Source organism: Molossus molossus, unplaced genomic scaffold (assembly GCF_014108415.1).
Source record: "Molossus molossus isolate mMolMol1 unplaced genomic scaffold, mMolMol1.p scaffold_m16_p_2, whole genome shotgun sequence".
In the NCBI taxonomy this organism is placed as follows: Eukaryota; Metazoa; Chordata; class Mammalia; order Chiroptera; family Molossidae; genus Molossus; species Molossus molossus.
Genome location: NW_023425355.1, coordinates 41,120,769 through 41,137,756, shown reverse-complemented (window position 1 = coordinate 41,137,756; position 16,988 = coordinate 41,120,769). Strand labels below are relative to the sequence as shown.

The following is a 16,988-nucleotide window of genomic DNA, read 5'->3' as shown; positions in this document are numbered from 1 at the left end:
ATTTTTGGAGGTAACACCATATTGTTTTCTATAGTGGCTGCACCAGTCTGCATTCCCTCCAGCAGTGTACTAGAGTCTGCTTTTCTCCACACCCTCTCCAGCACTTGTTTGATGATTTGTTGATGGCAGCCATTCTGACAGGTGTGAGGTGATACCTCGTTGTTGTTTTAATTTGCATCTCTCTGATGATTAGTGGTGTTGAGCCTTTTTTCATATGTCTTTTGGCTATTTGTATGTCCTGTTTGGAGAGGTGTCTATTTAGGTCCTCTGCCCATTTTTTAATTGTGTTCTTTGTCTTCCTTTTGTGGAGTTGTATGAGCACTCTATATATATTGGAAATTAACCCCTAATCTTTTGTATCATTGGCAATTATGGTCTCCCATACAGTGTGTTTCCTTTCCATTTTGATGATTGTTTCTTTTGCTGTGCAGAAGCTTTTTAGTTTGATGTAGTCCCATGTGTTCATTTTTTTCCTCTGTTTCTCTTGCCTTAGGTGATGTATCAGTGAAAATTTTGCTGCGCAAGATGTCTGAAATTTTGCTGCCTACATTTTCTTCAAGGACTTTTATGGATTCATGGGGCACATTTAAGTCTTTTATCCATTTTGAGTTTATTCTTGTATAGGGTGTAAGTTGATGGTCTAGTTTTATTTTATTTTATTTTTTTGCATGTAGCTGTCCAATTTTCCCAACACCATTTATTAAAGAGGCTGTCTTTACTCTATTGTATGCTCTTGCCTCCTTTGTCACATATTAATGGAGCATAATGTATTTGGTCAATTTCCGGGTTCTCTGTTTTGTTCCACTGATCTATATGCCTGTTCTTATGCCAGTACCAGGCTGTTTTGATTACTAAGGCTTTGTAGTAGAACTTGACATCCAGTATTGTGATCCCACCTACTTTGTCTTTCGTTTTCTAGATGGCTGTGGCTATTCAGGGTCTTTTTTCGTTCTATATAAACTTTTGAAGTATTTATTCTAGTTCTGTGAAATATGTTGTTGTTATTTTGATGGGGATTGCACTGAATCTATAGATTGCTTTGGGTAGTATGGACATATAAATGATTTTAATTCTTCCAATCCATGAACAAGGTATATGCATCTACTTTTTTATATCTTCCTCTATTTCTTTCTTCAATGACCTGTAGTTTTCTGCAAATAGATCCTTTACTTCTTTGGTTAAGTTTATTCCTATGTATCTTAATTAATTTGCCGCAATGGTAAATGGGATTTTTTTATTAGTTTCTCTTTCTGTGAGTTCATGTTTGGTATATAAGAATGCCATTGATTTTTTGACATTAAATTTGTATCCTGCTACTTTGCAAAATTCATTTATTAAGTCTAGTAAATTTTTGATGTAGTCTTTGGGGTTTTCTATGTACAGTATCATGTCATCTGCAAATAATGACAGTTTCACTCCCTCCTCTCCAATTTGGATCCCTTTTATTTTTTCTTTCTGTCTGATTGCTGTGGCTAAGACTTCCAGTACTATGTTAAATAAGAGTGGTGAAAGTGGGCATCCTTGTCTTGTTCCTGTTCTTAAGGCAAATGCTTTTAGTTTTTGCCCATTGAGTATGATGTTCGCTGTAGGTCTTTCATGTGTGACCTTAATTATGTTGAGATATGATCCCTCTGTTCCCACCTGGCTGAGCGTTTTTATCAGAAATGGGTGCTGGATTTTGTTGAATGCTTTTTTAGCATCTCTTGATATGATCATATGGTTTTTATCTTTCATTTTGTTTATGTGGTGTATCATATTAATTGATTTTTTGATGTTGTACCAGCCTTGTGTCCCTGGGATGAATCCCACTTGGTCTTGCTAAATAATTTTTTAATGTATTGCTGGATCCAATTTGTTAATATTTTGTTAAGGATTTTGGCATCTATGTTCATCAGGGATATTGGATATGGCATCCTTTAAAAAAAAGAGTAGAATATTCTGTGATAGACTATCAATGGATGGCATTTACCTTAATTCTGCTCTAGGCTCTTTACTATGTGTTCTGTATTTTTGGAAGGGAGAGTCAAAGAAGACACTGACCTTTTTTTAAGGAACAAAACTTCTTACTCTGACTTCCTTGAGAGAGATGAACAGTGTAGGAAGACAATAGAAGCCAGTACTGTCAGTCTGCTGAAATGATTTTGGGAGTGAGTAAAAAAGATTTCTCACTTTGAAACATTGATAGATCTCCTACCTCCTCCAGAACAAAGAGGCCACAGCCATATCTTCAACTCCTCTTTTCTTAGGTTTTCATTCAAGTTACCCTAAACAATTCACAGTTTGCAGTGGAAGTCTCATTCAGCTGAGCCTTGACCAAATCGTGACTAACAGATTCATGAGATATAATGAAATGATTGTTGTTTTAAGCAGCTATGTTCTGGGGGTAGTTTTTTATACAACGATGGATAACCAGAAAATGCCAAATCATATACTTATAAACTAAAAATTATTATTTGTAATAAAATGTAATTAATATATGTAGCAAAATAAAACAGTATATAAAGGTTTAAAATGCAAAGTCAATCTTTTCCTGGACCTCAATACCATTGCTCAAAGGGACCATTAAATTTCTTTTTATCTCTACAGAATTGTTAATAAATATGAAAATATGTGTTTCTAACCATATCTTCATTTTTTTTAACCAAGATCATATTATGTATCTGTCTAGCCATCTAGCTAGCTATCCTATTCATTACCTTACATTTTTTTCACTTACTAATATCTCTTGGAGAATTATAAATGTTATAAGTCTCCCACCTACAGTTTAGGTATGCCATATATATATATATATATATATATATATATATATATATATATAAATTGTAGGGTTAGCATAAAGTCCATGAAGGCAGAATTTTTTTCTGTGATATTGAATAACTCAGCTGGGAGAGTGGCAGAACTGGGATTCAATTCTAGAAGGCTGGTCTAGATAACATAATCCAACAGAAATTTCTACAATTATGGGAATGTTTTGTGTGCTAGCCACTGGCCATGTGTTGTTGTTTAACAATTGAAATGTTAGGTTACTGTGACTGAATTAGTAATTTAATATTCTTAATTTAAATTTTATTTAATAAATATTAGTTTTATTAATTTATTTAAATTTGTGAATTTAATTTAATTTATTTAAATGTAATAGCCACAATGTGACTAGTGGCTCCCATATTGGATAGCAGGGCTTGACAGTCTGTGCTCTTAGCTGCTATTTTCTTCTGTAGAGAAGAAACAGCCTATTAGGGAGACTTAGAAGGAGTAGCCAGAGAGCCATGTAAGGAAAATAAAAAATATGAGGTCATAAAGCCAAGAGAAAGAGAGTATGTCAAGGAAGAGGATGTAGTCAATTGTGTTTAATGCTGTTGCAAGTTGCTATATGAGGATAGAGAAGTAACCACTGGAGTCAGCCAGACAAAGATGACCTAGAGGAGCACTTTTGCAGTTATAGATATTGGAGGTATTGTAAGATAAAATGAAAGCAGCATGTGTAGACAATTCTTTCAAAAAGTTTTTCTATGAAGGAGAGCTGAAAAACTGACCAATAGCTGGAGGAGAATGCGGGAGAAAGAGAAGCTTTTTCTAAGATGGCCTAAAACTTGAATGATGATGGTAATGACTCTATAGTGGAGAGAGATTGATGTAAACAAACAAACAAACAAAAAACACACACGAAAAACCCCCACAAGATCCTTGAGAAAGTGAAGGTGCAATGAAGACCCTTGAACTGAGATTTCATATGTTTTTCACTGATTTCCTAATAAACATATTTCAGCCTTGCTCTGATTTTCAAAATCCTCTTAGATCCACAAACTGCTAGAAAATTTCTTCAGACCCAATGGCCTATAGACAATGGACACCCAAATTAGTCCCATTGAGAATTTAGTAAAGCTAAATACTTCTAATGGGACATAGCTATTTTCAAACAAGCTTCCAAAATCATTGTGTTAACAATAGCACTTAATTCTAAGGTTTGAAATGTACAGTCTACCAATAGATCAAATTTGCAAGAATATAATCTAATCCTTAAAAGTGCATGCATAGCAGCTTGCAATATGCTCATTTTATAACAAGGAAACCATAGATATGGAGAGGTACAATGATTTGTGTAAGGTCACACAGCAAGTTAAAGGTAGAAGTCTGAATAGAGCCTATCTCCTAATTCACTGTCTTGTGTGTACTACAATGACATTTTTCCTTTCTGTTGGTGAGGATATGTCTTGAGTCATTTGAGAATTTTTTCCTTAGGACACACCTTAGCTCTACTGTTTCAAAAAAAAAAAAAAAAACATCATGGAAAATGCCCAGTATATTTGTTTGTTTTTTTGGTAGGTATTTTTCTCCCCAGGAGTCCAGCATCCTACTGTTCCCCATCAAGAGACGATTTCTCAGCATTAGGTAAATTAAAAAAAAAATGTATCTTGCATAAATAACAACACGCTATTCTGAATTTTCAAGAGTGTCAATTCTCTAATTAATGTTGAGCTTTTTTATTTACACATTTGGGACTTTTAAGATAAATGTGACTACATTAAGTGAAAAGCATTTTTTTCACAATGGGGACATTTACTTTAATAATAAAACATGTTCTATATTATTCCCTCTTGTAGTATTTGAGGATTAAATTTTATAATTTTTATTGAAGAGCAGCTTAAAAATTTTGTTTATAGTGGAGAGGGAGATGGGGGATATGTGTGTATGTAAACTGTGATGTGGCTATTTTTATTCTTATTTAACTGATAAGAAAATTAAGACTCAGAGAGAATTCGTATGTAATATGTATATGTGTGTAGGTATGTTTATATGTAAATATATATGTATGTGTATTTGTATATATGTATATGTATGTAATTTGCATTAAGAAAAGAACTGACGGGAAATAATACAATAATTAATAAATAATATAAGAATAAAATCTGTTTCACATACTCACAACTGTAAACCTACTTTTGCCACACACTTTATTTACATTATAATGTTAAAATTTGTCTTCTCTGTATGGCTGATATTTCAAGAGGTGTATTCATATGTATTTTTATTTTATTTTTCAATTACAGTTTATATTCAATATTATTCTGTATTAGTTTCAGGTGTACATCATAGTGCTTAGATCATCACATACTTTACAAGGTGTTCCCCTTGATATTCCCAGTGTCCACCTGGCACCAAACATAGTTATTGCAATATTATTGACTATATTCCCTATGCTATACTTTACATCCCCATGACTATTTTGCAACTATCAATTTGTACTTCTTAATCACTTCACCTTTTTCACCCAGTCTCTCAACCCCCTCCACCTAAGCAACCTGTAACTATGAGTCACTTCCTATTTTGTTTGTTCTCTTCTTTAGATTCTACATAAAAGTGAAATCATAGGGTATTTGTCTTTCTCTGACTGACTTATTTCACTTAGCATAATACTGTCTACATCCTCCCATGCTGTTGCAAATGGTAACATTTCATTCTTTTTATGGCTGAATAATACTCCATTGCATATGTGGGAAAGTAGCCAGTACTGCACCCTGTCTCCCCCACCTCACCCTTAGCCTGAGACCCTGTCAGTCTTAGTATAATCAGAGTACAAATAAATAAGGCAGTGGCTGGGCCTGATGGGATTCTGAAAGAGATCCTCAGTGGAATAGTTTTAGATTTCACTTACACTAATAAAAACACCTAAATTGTTTTGCTAAACTTGATTACAGAAGAAATATATACAAAAGCTTTTGTGTTCCACAAGTTCTAAGATGATATAAAATCTATGTAGGGCTTCTCTCTGGTCTTCTGGGATATCTACTCCTTATCTCAGTCTCTCTTCTTAAGAGAAAGAGATATATGTGTATGTGTGGGGGGGTGGGGTGAGGTAGGATAAAAGATCAGAAGGGGGTTGGAAAAGACACTGCTCTCAAGACAAAAATTTACAGTTGCAAATGAATCCCAAGCCCCTTGTTCCTAAAATGGTTGACCATCTTCCTTTTATCACCTCTCCTATTTCTAGGACCTCCACTTATGTCTCCCAGTCTATTTTCCAGGTCACCTGCTGTTCCAGTCCCCTAGTACCTGTTGTCCTTCCCCTGGAATATCACTTATCTGGCTTTCACCCACCAGTTATCAGTTCAGCAGTATAGAGAATTTGCTCTCTTTCTTCTTTTTATCCATTTTAAGAAGACAATAACTTGTATGAAACCCCAAATAGCCAAAACAATCTTGAGAAAGAACAAGGTTGAAGGCATCACACTCTCTAATTTTAAACTATTACAAAGCTATAGTAGCCAAAACACTGTGGTATTGGTATAAAGACAGACAGACAGACACTTAAATCAATGGAACAGAATAGAGAACTCAGAAATAAACCCATGCAAATATGGCCAATTAATTTATAACAAAGGAATCAAGAATATACAATGGAGAAAGGAGAGTCTCTTCAATAAATGGTGTTGGGGAAATGACAGCCACACGCAAGAGAGAGAGAGAGAGAGAGAGAGAGAGAGAGAGAGAGAGAGAGAGAGAGAGAAAGGGAAGGAAGGAAGGAAGGAAGGAAGGAAGGAAGGAAGGAAGGAAGGAAGGAAGGAAGGAAGGGAGGAAGGGAGGAAGGGAGGAAGGGAGGAAGGGAGGAAGGGAAGGAAAGGAGGGAGGGAGGAAGGAAGGAAGGAAGGAAGGAAGGAAGGAAGGAAGGAAGGAAGGAAGGAAGGAAGGAAGGAAGTTAAAGAAAGAAAAAATCTTGGTAATGATTTTGTTTAATTTGAAATCAAATGCAAAGACAACAAAAGCAAAAATAAACAAGTGGGACTACAAAAATACCAACTCAAAAAAAATATGCACCCCATGTTCACTGCAGTATTATTTATAATAGTCAAGACATGGACACAACCTACATGTCCATCAATGAGTGAATGGATAAATAATATATATATAAAGAAAAAGGCATACATGCATACACACAAACAAAGAAATGCTATTCTACCATAAAGAAATCTTGCCATTTTCAGCAACATGGATGGAACTTGAGGACATTATACTAAGTGAAATAAGTCAGACAGAGAAAGACAAATACCATATAATCTAAACCAAAAAACAACAAAACAAAAACAAACCAAAAAACCCCAAGCAAAATCATGGATTATAAAAATGGATACAGAGAACAGATTGATGATTGCCAGAGGCTGGAGTGGGGGAGGGTAGCAAAATGGGTGAAGGAGGTCACAAGGCACAAAATTGCATTTATAACATAAATAAGTCATAGGGATATAATGAATAGCATAGTGACTTTAGTTTATAATATTATATTGTATATTTGAAAGTTTCTACAAGAGTAGATATTTTTAAAAGTATCATTATAAAAATTATAACTATGTGTAGTGATTAGTGATGGATGTTAACTAGACTTATTGTGGTGATCATTTTGTATATATATAAATTTTATATATAGTATACATTATATATATACACATACATACACACATATATATCAAATCATTATGTGGTACACCTGAAACAAATGTAATGTTATATGCCAATTATATCTCATAAAAATAAGTTTACGACGACAGCCACTTCGATCGTCTCTGTCAGCATTCCTCGAGTAAGAACCTCTACCGACCCTCACGAATTCAATTCTTTTCTGGTTTGGGCCTTTCCCTACTGTCACCCCCATCACCTCGGATCATGTTCAAGAAATTCGATGAAAAGAAAATGTGTCCAACTGCATCCAGTTGAAAACATCAGTTATTAAGGCTATTAAGAACCAGTTGATAGAGCAGTTTCCAGGCATTGAACCATGGCTTAATCAAATCATGCCTAAGAAAGATCTGGTCAAAATATTGGGGTGCCATAAACATATAGAAATCTTTACAGTAAACGGAGAGTTACTATTTTGTCGACAAAGGGAAGGGCCTTTTTATCCAACTCTAAGGCTACTACACAAATACCCTTTTATCCTGCCACGACAGCAAGGTGATAAAGGAGCTATCGAATTTGTGCTCAGTGGAGCAAATATCATGTGTCCAGACTTAACCTCTCCCGGAACCAAGATTTACCCTGCTGCAGTGGATATGGTTGTTGCAATCATGGCAGAAAGAAAACAGCATGCTCTGTGTGTTGGAGTTATGAAGATGTCTGCGGAAGATATTGAGAAGGTCAACAAAGGGATTGGTATTGAAAATATCCATTATTTAAATGATGGGCTGTGGCATATGAAGATATATAAATGAGCCTCAGGAGGAAACACTTGGGCTAAATATGGACATTGTGCTGTGTCTGTGTGTGACAGCATGAAGATAATACTTCTATGGTTATGCTGAATAAATTCAGCAGATGCTACAAACAAAAAGTAAAGATTTGGAACCAAAAAAGTTTACAATCAAATATCTAAAACAGAAAAAAACATGAATCATCAGCCTACACTAGAACCTATAATTGAAGGGACCTTGCAGATTAATATGTGAGTTCATTTATACCTACTGAGACCCAATAAGGGCCGGGGACTTTCTGAAGGCCCCACACTAGGAACTTGAAACTAGATTCCTGAATCTCACACACACTATAGATGTTGCTCAATGGCAATCTAATTTCTGCGTCCTGAATCACCCATTCAGTGAGAAGGGAAAAGGCTCCCAGGAATAGCTCTGTCAAGTGCACACTTCCCCATACTTTAATTTGATTAAGTAAATGAAAGATTTAAGCTGAGAAAGCTGTTTCTATGGTTGTTAATTGGACTCATCAAATGACGATTTCATAGACTTGATCCCAAAGAAATGAATTTTTCTCAGTCCAACACTAAATTTGTGTTTTAACTCCACCTCCTATTTAATTATTTTCCAAGCCTCTAATTGGCATTAAGAACATAGGGAGCCACAGAAGAACCCATGGGAGGATTGACTAGTGGTAAGAGTGGAAACAGCCCAAGTGTCCATCAGTAGATGAGTGGATAAAAAAGCTGTGGTACATTTACACAATGAAATACTATGCAGCTGTAAGAAAGAGAGATCTCTTATTCTTTGAGATGACATGGAGGGACATGGAGTATATCATGCTAAGTGAAATAAGCCACTCATATAAAGACAAATACCACATGATCTCACTTACTTGTGGAATATAATGAACAAAATCAGCTGATGAACAAAATAGACCCAGATACACAGAAGTAGGGATCAGACTGACAAACCTCAGGGGAAGGGAGGGAAGAGATAAACCAAAGAACTTATATGTATAAATGCATAACCAATGGACGTAGACAACAATATGGTGAAAGGAGAGCAGGAGTGGGAAGGAGGGTGTCAATGGGGGAAAAAGGAAAAACATCTGTAACAAAAATTAATTAATTAAATAAAAAATAAAAATGAAAAACAAACTTCCTTTAAAAAAAAAAAAAGAGTGAGCTTTAGCATAGCTACATCTTTGGCACTGTGACCTTGGGGTTTTGGAAGCTTATTGGGGTTGTTGTGGGGATTAAATGAGACCACACATTCAAAAACATTTACTAATGTTTGTTATATAGTAACCCAGTGATTTTCAATGGGTATGCCACAAGAATTTTTAGAACATACACTACCTGACTATTTAGTCAGGGGCACTGACATCTTTTCCTTTAGATTGTCAAATTAAAAAATGACAACAACAAAAGTAACAATAGCCATCCATTGTGGATGAATCAAAACTATACCTGTTTTTCTCAAATTTGAACCCTGTCACTTACTAGTTGTCCATCTTTGGGCACTCTACTTAACCTCCTTGTATCTCCATTAATGGGAATTAATAAAAATATTTTTCTTCATAAGGTATACAGGAAATTAAGTAATACATACATATAAAGCATTTAGTACAATGGGCTGCACTAAATGTATCTTGCTGTGAGAAGGTAGTCAACTCCTTTCTCAAAAGTCTCTTTGGAGAGGAAGCTCCAGTTTTGGCTGCTGAGTGGGAGGGAGAGACCCAATCAACTTGACAAAGGCCTACAACAGAAGCTACTCAAAACCCTTGTGTGTGCTCCCTGTTTTTCCTCTTTCAGAGGCCCATTTCCTTTGTGTTCCCATTATTTCCTCTCATTCTTAACAGTTCAAAGCCTTTTATGATGACTCCTGGTTTGGCATTTGTGGGTTCAGTTTCCAGGCATTTCCTGTTACCTTTAGTCTTTGTAAGTTTCCTTCTTTAAGGACAGTTTGTTTTCTTGTGCTCATCAGAGTCCAGTGAGGCAGCTTAATACATCCTCATGTCCACAGAAGGGCAGCAGAGTGTGGTAGAAACAGCCCTGGCCTGACTGAGTATAAGGACAGTTGGGTTTTAATTTTCCTAAGCTTGCTTGGGTTTGTCACTTCCCCACACTGAGCCATCGTTTCTCTGTTTTTACATAGAGTGCGTTGGACTACACTGATGAGCAACCTGAGGTTCTAGCTACCTACCTAGCTCACAGTTGTGACCTGTTTACTTTTAGGGTGAGGCCTTTGATCTAATTTTATATTCATTAATTTTATTCTTTTTTTTTTTTTATCCTCACCCGAGGACATTTATTGTTCAGGTAGAGAGGGAGGGAGAGAGAGGAAGAGAGAGAGAGAGAAACATCGATGTGAAAGGGACACATCGAGTGGCTGCCACCCGCACGACCGACCAGGGCCGGGGACAAACTGCAACCAAGGTACATGCCCTTAGCGGGAACCAAACCCGGGTCTCTCGGGACCACAGGCCGACGCTCTAACCGCTGAGCCAAACCGGCCAGGGCATTAATTTTATTCTTAAAGACCTGAAGGACAATGAAAAAATAAACCAATCTATCTATTTAAGGCAGCCCTTGTAGAGGATAGGAGACGTTTAGTATTACGTACCCATGTGGGTGAGTTTCAGGGATCAGCTAAGGGGATTTCAAAAGCAACTCATTCTTTGGGCAGCATCTGCTTGAATGCCCTGCATAGTCAATCTTTCTGGAATACTCATGACTCAGGTGTTGCTTAAGTTTTTATAGTTGCCTTCCTAGCCCATACAAAGAGGATTCTTCCTCCAGAGGAGAAGTTGGGCTAAGTCAGAGGAGGCAGGATGGAGTGCGTGGGTTAGAGAGCATCTTAATTCAATTGCATATTCCTGGTGCCTGGCTTACTGCTGGCACTCTAAATGTTTCATTGAGTGGAATGAAAAAATTCTAGGGCAGCTCTGCTGCCATCTTACTGTGTGATCATAGCAAAGTCTGTTCTGGTTTTTTTTTTTTTAATTGAAATATACTTGACACATAGCATTATGTAAATTTGAGGTATACAACATGTTAATTTGATACATTTATATATATGTAATATGATGGCATTGTAACAATAGCACATCAAATTGCATAATCATCATTTTTATAGTGGTTGGAATAATTAAGTTCTAGTCTCTTAGCAAGTTTGATAATTATAATACAATATTGTTGTCTATATCCACTATACTGTGCTTTAGATCTCTAGAGCTTATTTACTATTCATTGTAATGTTGTACCTTTAAATGACATCTGTCCTACCCACATCCCCCCCAAACACCTGGTAACCACCATTTTGCTCTCTAATTTTTACAAATTTGACCTTTTAGATTCCACATGTAGATTAGTTCTTTAAGCCTATTTCCCCATGACTAATGTAAGGATAATTTTTTCTATCTTCAGGGATTGTGTTAGCCAAGAAATGACTAAATACACATAAATGTGCTTTATGTAAACAATTTCTTACATGTGTAAGGGGTAAAAGGTAAGAAAACTAATATACCATTAAATTTTCTCCTCCTTATCATTTTATTGCCTAAAATTTAGAGCCGGTTTTTTCACTGACCATCTTCTATCCAAAATAGTGAAGAACTTAAAATAATGAGACTCTATATATCACTAGGGTGCTAAGCTTTTTTCATTTTGAATAAAAATTATATAATCCTTATAGACATTCTTGTCTTTCCTGAAATAGCCTGCATGAGAAAACGGTGTTTACCCCTGTAGAAGTTGTAGTTGATCCCTAAGGTGACTTTTAGCTTGGTGACTCCAGAGGGAGACAAGGCTCTAAAAAGGACTTCAAGGGCAGGTCCTGTTTTATGTGAGGCTCACTGACAATGAATGCAGAATTGTGAAACAGTTGTCTATATACATCGGACCACCACACGATGGCAGTAAAGTGAGGTGAATTCATTCTGTTCTAAGCTTCTTAGTCCTGCCTCTGGTCTTCAGATGAAAGAATGTGATTCATGTTCTATTTCCTTGTTTCCATTTTCCCCACTCAATGTCCTTCTATATACCTCAGCATCGTCTTTCTTTGTCCCTCTCACCTTTAGTGAATATTTATCTAGCCCTATCTACTCTGGAGTGATACTACATCCTAAGCCTTTGTTTAAAAACAGAGGTCATTTTAAAATGGGGTTGTTAATACTGTAGTATCCATTTCACAGGGCTCTCATGTGGATGAAATGATGTACCCAAAATATTTAGTACAGGGCTTGCATCCAATAAATGTCAACACTAACTGCTATTATTATTGTTGTTGTTATTATAGGTTAGACTGAACCAGAAGGATTTTTAACAACATAAAGTGGGTTTCAAAGGCAGGAGCCAGAAAGAAAACCAGGGACAACTTCTGCACATCCTAGTAGCAATTCTCTGACAAAGTTAGACTTACAGGTGTGAAAATACATGTCTGTGTGCTGTGTCATATAACTTTTTCAAACCACTTTCATCAAGTCCCACACAGGTGAATTGGGAGAATTTACATACAAATATCTTTCATAAAATACCCTAGCATTGCATCAACCACAATAAATATTGATTTTCTTCCACTTTTCATCAAAAAGCCAGACCAGTTTGGGCTAAGGATATGGTCTGCTTCAGAAGGTTGCCCACTAAACTGTTTATTGGAATCATCTGAGCCTTCTTCCCAGAGGTAATAATTCTGTAGACCTGGAGCAGGGACTAGGAATCTGTATTATAATGCTCTCCCCAAACATTTTCTCAAATTAGTGGACTAGTTAAAAAGTGTTTAGCTGAGGGAAAAAAGGAGCCGGAGCCGAGAAGTATTGATCATTCTTGGTGCTATGCTAAGTGCTTTATATTTGTCATGTAATTTGATCTTCACGGCTGCCCTGTGAAGTAGGTGGTGTCACTTCCATTTTACATATGGGGAAGCTGAAACTTAGAAAGTTTAAATGACTTGCCCAGATGAAACCCAGGGCATGGTTTCAAAAACAGTTCCCTATAACTCTCATTCCAGGCTCTTTTCCCTGTACCACCTGACTTCCCAAGCACACAAGGGCCTGTCCCACTCTCTACCTTCTGATGAAGTGGGAACCTTGATCCAACATTTTATATGGCTGCTTGAGTGCTTTCTCTATAACAATATTCCTGCCTCTGGCTGGGACTCAATAAGTGAATAAAACAAATGAAAAAGGATTAAATGAGATAATGCATAGAAAATGTGACTTGTTAATTGTAAAGCACTACAGACATATTAGGTGGTATTTGTGGCATTGGTTATTATCTAGGGACCTTGGGCCCCAGGAAAGTCCCTGTGGCCTATATGTCTTGGCCACTGGAGCATGGATAGAAACAGCTGATGATTAAAGCTGGCGTTGCTGGTATAGGGCTAAGTCAATGGTTGGAATGAAGGTACACTCGCTCCTGAGTCCTAAAGTAGGTCAGCTTGCCAAGTCTGGCTTCCTTGTATTCATAAATATTTGAAAATTATGTCAAAAACAGATAACAGTCATTCAATAAGCACATTCTGGACACTTACTATATATATATATATATATATATATATATATATATGATGCTGAATGAAGCACTGTACATAATTCATTGAATTCAAGAATATAGACTTCTGAGCTTGTAGTTTTTTTGAGGAGACATGGTATATATATATATATATATATATATATATATATATATATATATATAATGAACGTATAAAATACAATCATAATAATGTCAATCTCAAACTCTAATAATATCAATCATTAGAAGGAATAAATACTGTAGTTAACGATGAGAACTCTAGAATCGATCTTCTTTTTCTTAGAGTCACTTTTCATCCAGATTACATAAAACAGCCCCTGACTCTCTCCCAATTCCTGAAGATACTGCATAGCACTCCCTTAATCTGTCTCCTATTCTGTGTCCAAAGTGATTTTTCAAAAATGCAAATCTGATATCATTCCCATTCTTTAGTAACAATTCCCCCATTGACTTCAGGACAAAGTCCAGATTGCTTAGCACAGCCTGTAGAAAATCTGGACATCACTTCTTCATCACTCAAGCTTCTACTCTTGCCCAATTACCCTGCATATACCATGTATCTTCAAACCTTTGCAACCTTACATGTTTTCTTTCCTTTGTTAGAAATACTCTTCTCCCCTTCCTTACCTAACTTCCTATTTTTCTTTGAAAACTCCCTGCCCCCTTTAATCTGATTTGACACCCCTCATCTATATTTTGTATTGCTCTATGGCATAATACTTGTCAAGCCAAGAGTCTATTTACGTGTACCACTTCTCTCTCTGGCTCCCTTTCCTTCATCTGGCTTGTTGCTCTTACCTAAAGAAGAATATGTTTGAAGTGTTTACCACAGTGTCTGACACATGGGCGCATTTGACAAAAAATAACTATTACTATTTCAGTTCCAGACTTAATTAGCTGAGGAAGTTCAAGTGGATACAAGCAGAAGTCTATTAAGCAGATGCTAGAGAAGACAGGTAAATTTTTTAAAGACCAAGTATTCTAGAGAAATTATAGTGCGTCAAGCGACCTGTCCACACCTTTCTTTGGATTAGTTCTTTACTATTCTTGGCTTTTAAACTGATTTTCTGAACATGCACAAAGAGCTTCTCTTTTAGACTCTTCAGTGTCTTTTTTTATTTTTATTTTTATTGATTAATTTTTGTTACAAATGATTCTACTTTTTTCCCCACTGATTCCCCCCTCCCCCTCCCCTCCGTGCCCCTTCCCCAGATTGCTGTCCATGTCCACTGTTCATGCATACATGCGTATAAGTTCTCTGCTTCATCCCTCCACCACCTCCCCACTCCTTAGGGAATTGTCAGTCTGTACCCAGCTTCTGCGTCTCTGGGACTACCCCATTCCTCAAACTGTTATGTTCATTATATTCCACAAATCAGTGAGATCATATGAAATTTGTCTTTCTCTGTTTGGCTTGTTTCACTTAGGATGATACGTTCCAGGTCCCTCCATGTAGTCTCAAAGGATAAGAGATCTTTCTTTCTCACCACTGCGTAGTACTCCATTGTGTATATGTACCACAGCTTTTTGATCCATTCGCCTACTGATGGGCACTTGGGCTGTTTCCAGATCTTAGCTATTGTAAATAGTGCTCCTATGAACATGGGGGTACATATATTCTTTCTTATTGGTGTTTCAGGCTTCTTAGTGTATATTCCTAGAAGTGGGATCACTGGGTCAAATGGAAGATCTATTTTTAATTTTTTGAGGTGACACCATATTGTTTTCCATAGTGGCTGCATCAGTCGGCATGCCCACCAGCAGTGTACTAGAGTCCCCTTTTCTCCACACCCTCGCCAACACTTGTTGTTTGATGATTTGTTGATGGCGGCCATTCTGACAGGTGTGAGGTGATACCTCATTGTTGTTTTGATTTGCTTCTCTCTGATGATTAGTGATGATGAGCATTTCTTCATATGTTTGTTAGCCATTTGTCCTGTTTGGAAAGGTGTCTATTTAGTTCCTCTGCCCATTTTTTAATTGGATTCTTTGTCTTCCTTTTGTGGAGTTGTATGAGCACTCTATATGTATTGGAAATTAACCCCTTATCTGATATATCATTGGCAATTATGCTCTCCCATACAGTGGGTAGCCTTTCTGTTTTGATGATTGTATCTTTCGCTGTGCAGAAGCTTTTGAGTTTGATGCAGTCCCATGTGTTCATTTTCTCCTTTGTTTCTATTGCCTTAGGTGATGTGTCAGTAAAAATTCTGTTGCGTATGATGTCTGAGATTTTGTTGCCCACAGTCTCCTCTAGGATTTTTATGGATTCATGAGTTACATTTAAGTCTTTTATCCATTTTGAGTTTATTTTGGTCTAGGGTGTAAGTTGATGGTCTAGTTTCATTTTTCGGCAAGTAGCTGTCCAATTTTCCCAGCACCATGTATTAAAGAGGCTGTCCTTACTCCACTGTATGCTCTTCCACCTTTGTCAAATATTAATTGAGCATATTGCCTTGGGTCCATTTCTGGGTTCTCTATTCTGTTCCACTGGTCTATATGCCTGTTCTTGTGCCAGTACCAGGCTGTTTTGATTACAGTGGCTTTGTAGTATAACCTGAAATCTGGTATTGTGATCCCTCCAACTTTGTTCTTCCTTTTCAAGATTGCTGTGGCTATTCGAGGCCTTTTTTGGTTCCATATGAACTTTTGAAGTAATTGTTCTAATTCTGTGAAGTATGCCGTTGGTATTTTGATGGGGATTGCGTTGAATCTATATATTGCTTTGGGTAATATGGACATTTTAATGATGTTAATTCTCCCAATCCATGAACAGGGTATGTGCTTCCACTTTTTTATATCTTGCTCTATTTCTTTTTTCAAAGACCTGTAGTTTTCTGTGAGTAGGTCCTTTATTTCTTTGGTTAAGTTTATTCCTAGGTATCTTAATTTTTTTGCTGCAATGGTAAATGGGATTGTTTGCTTAGTTTCTCTTTCTGTGAGTTCATCATTGGTGTATAAGAATGCCATCGATTTCTTGACGTTAATTTAGTATCCTGCTACTTTGCCAAATTCATTTATTAAGTCTAGTAAACTTTTGGTGGAGTCTTTGGGGTTTTCTATGTACAGTATCATGTCATCTGCAAATAATGACAATTTCACTTCCTCCATTCCAATTTGGTTTCCTTTTATTTTTTCTTCCTGTGTGATTGCTGTGGCTAAGACTTCCAGTACTATGTTAAATAGGAGTGGCGAAAGTGGGCATCCTTGCCTTGTTCCTGTTCTTAATGGAAATGCTTTTAGTTTTTGCCCATTGAGTATGATGTTGGCT

General features: G+C 36.6%; 1 protein-coding gene and 1 pseudogene across 2 annotated transcripts in view; both read left to right on the top strand.

Moving 5' to 3' along the window:
- Window positions 1-16,988, top strand: part of LHFPL1 (LHFPL tetraspan subfamily member 1) — a 57,821-nt gene that overhangs the window by 24,998 nt on the left and 15,835 nt on the right. The gene's annotated exons all lie outside the window — the stretch shown is intronic.
- LOC118635908 lies at window positions 7,642-8,201 on the top strand (annotated as a pseudogene).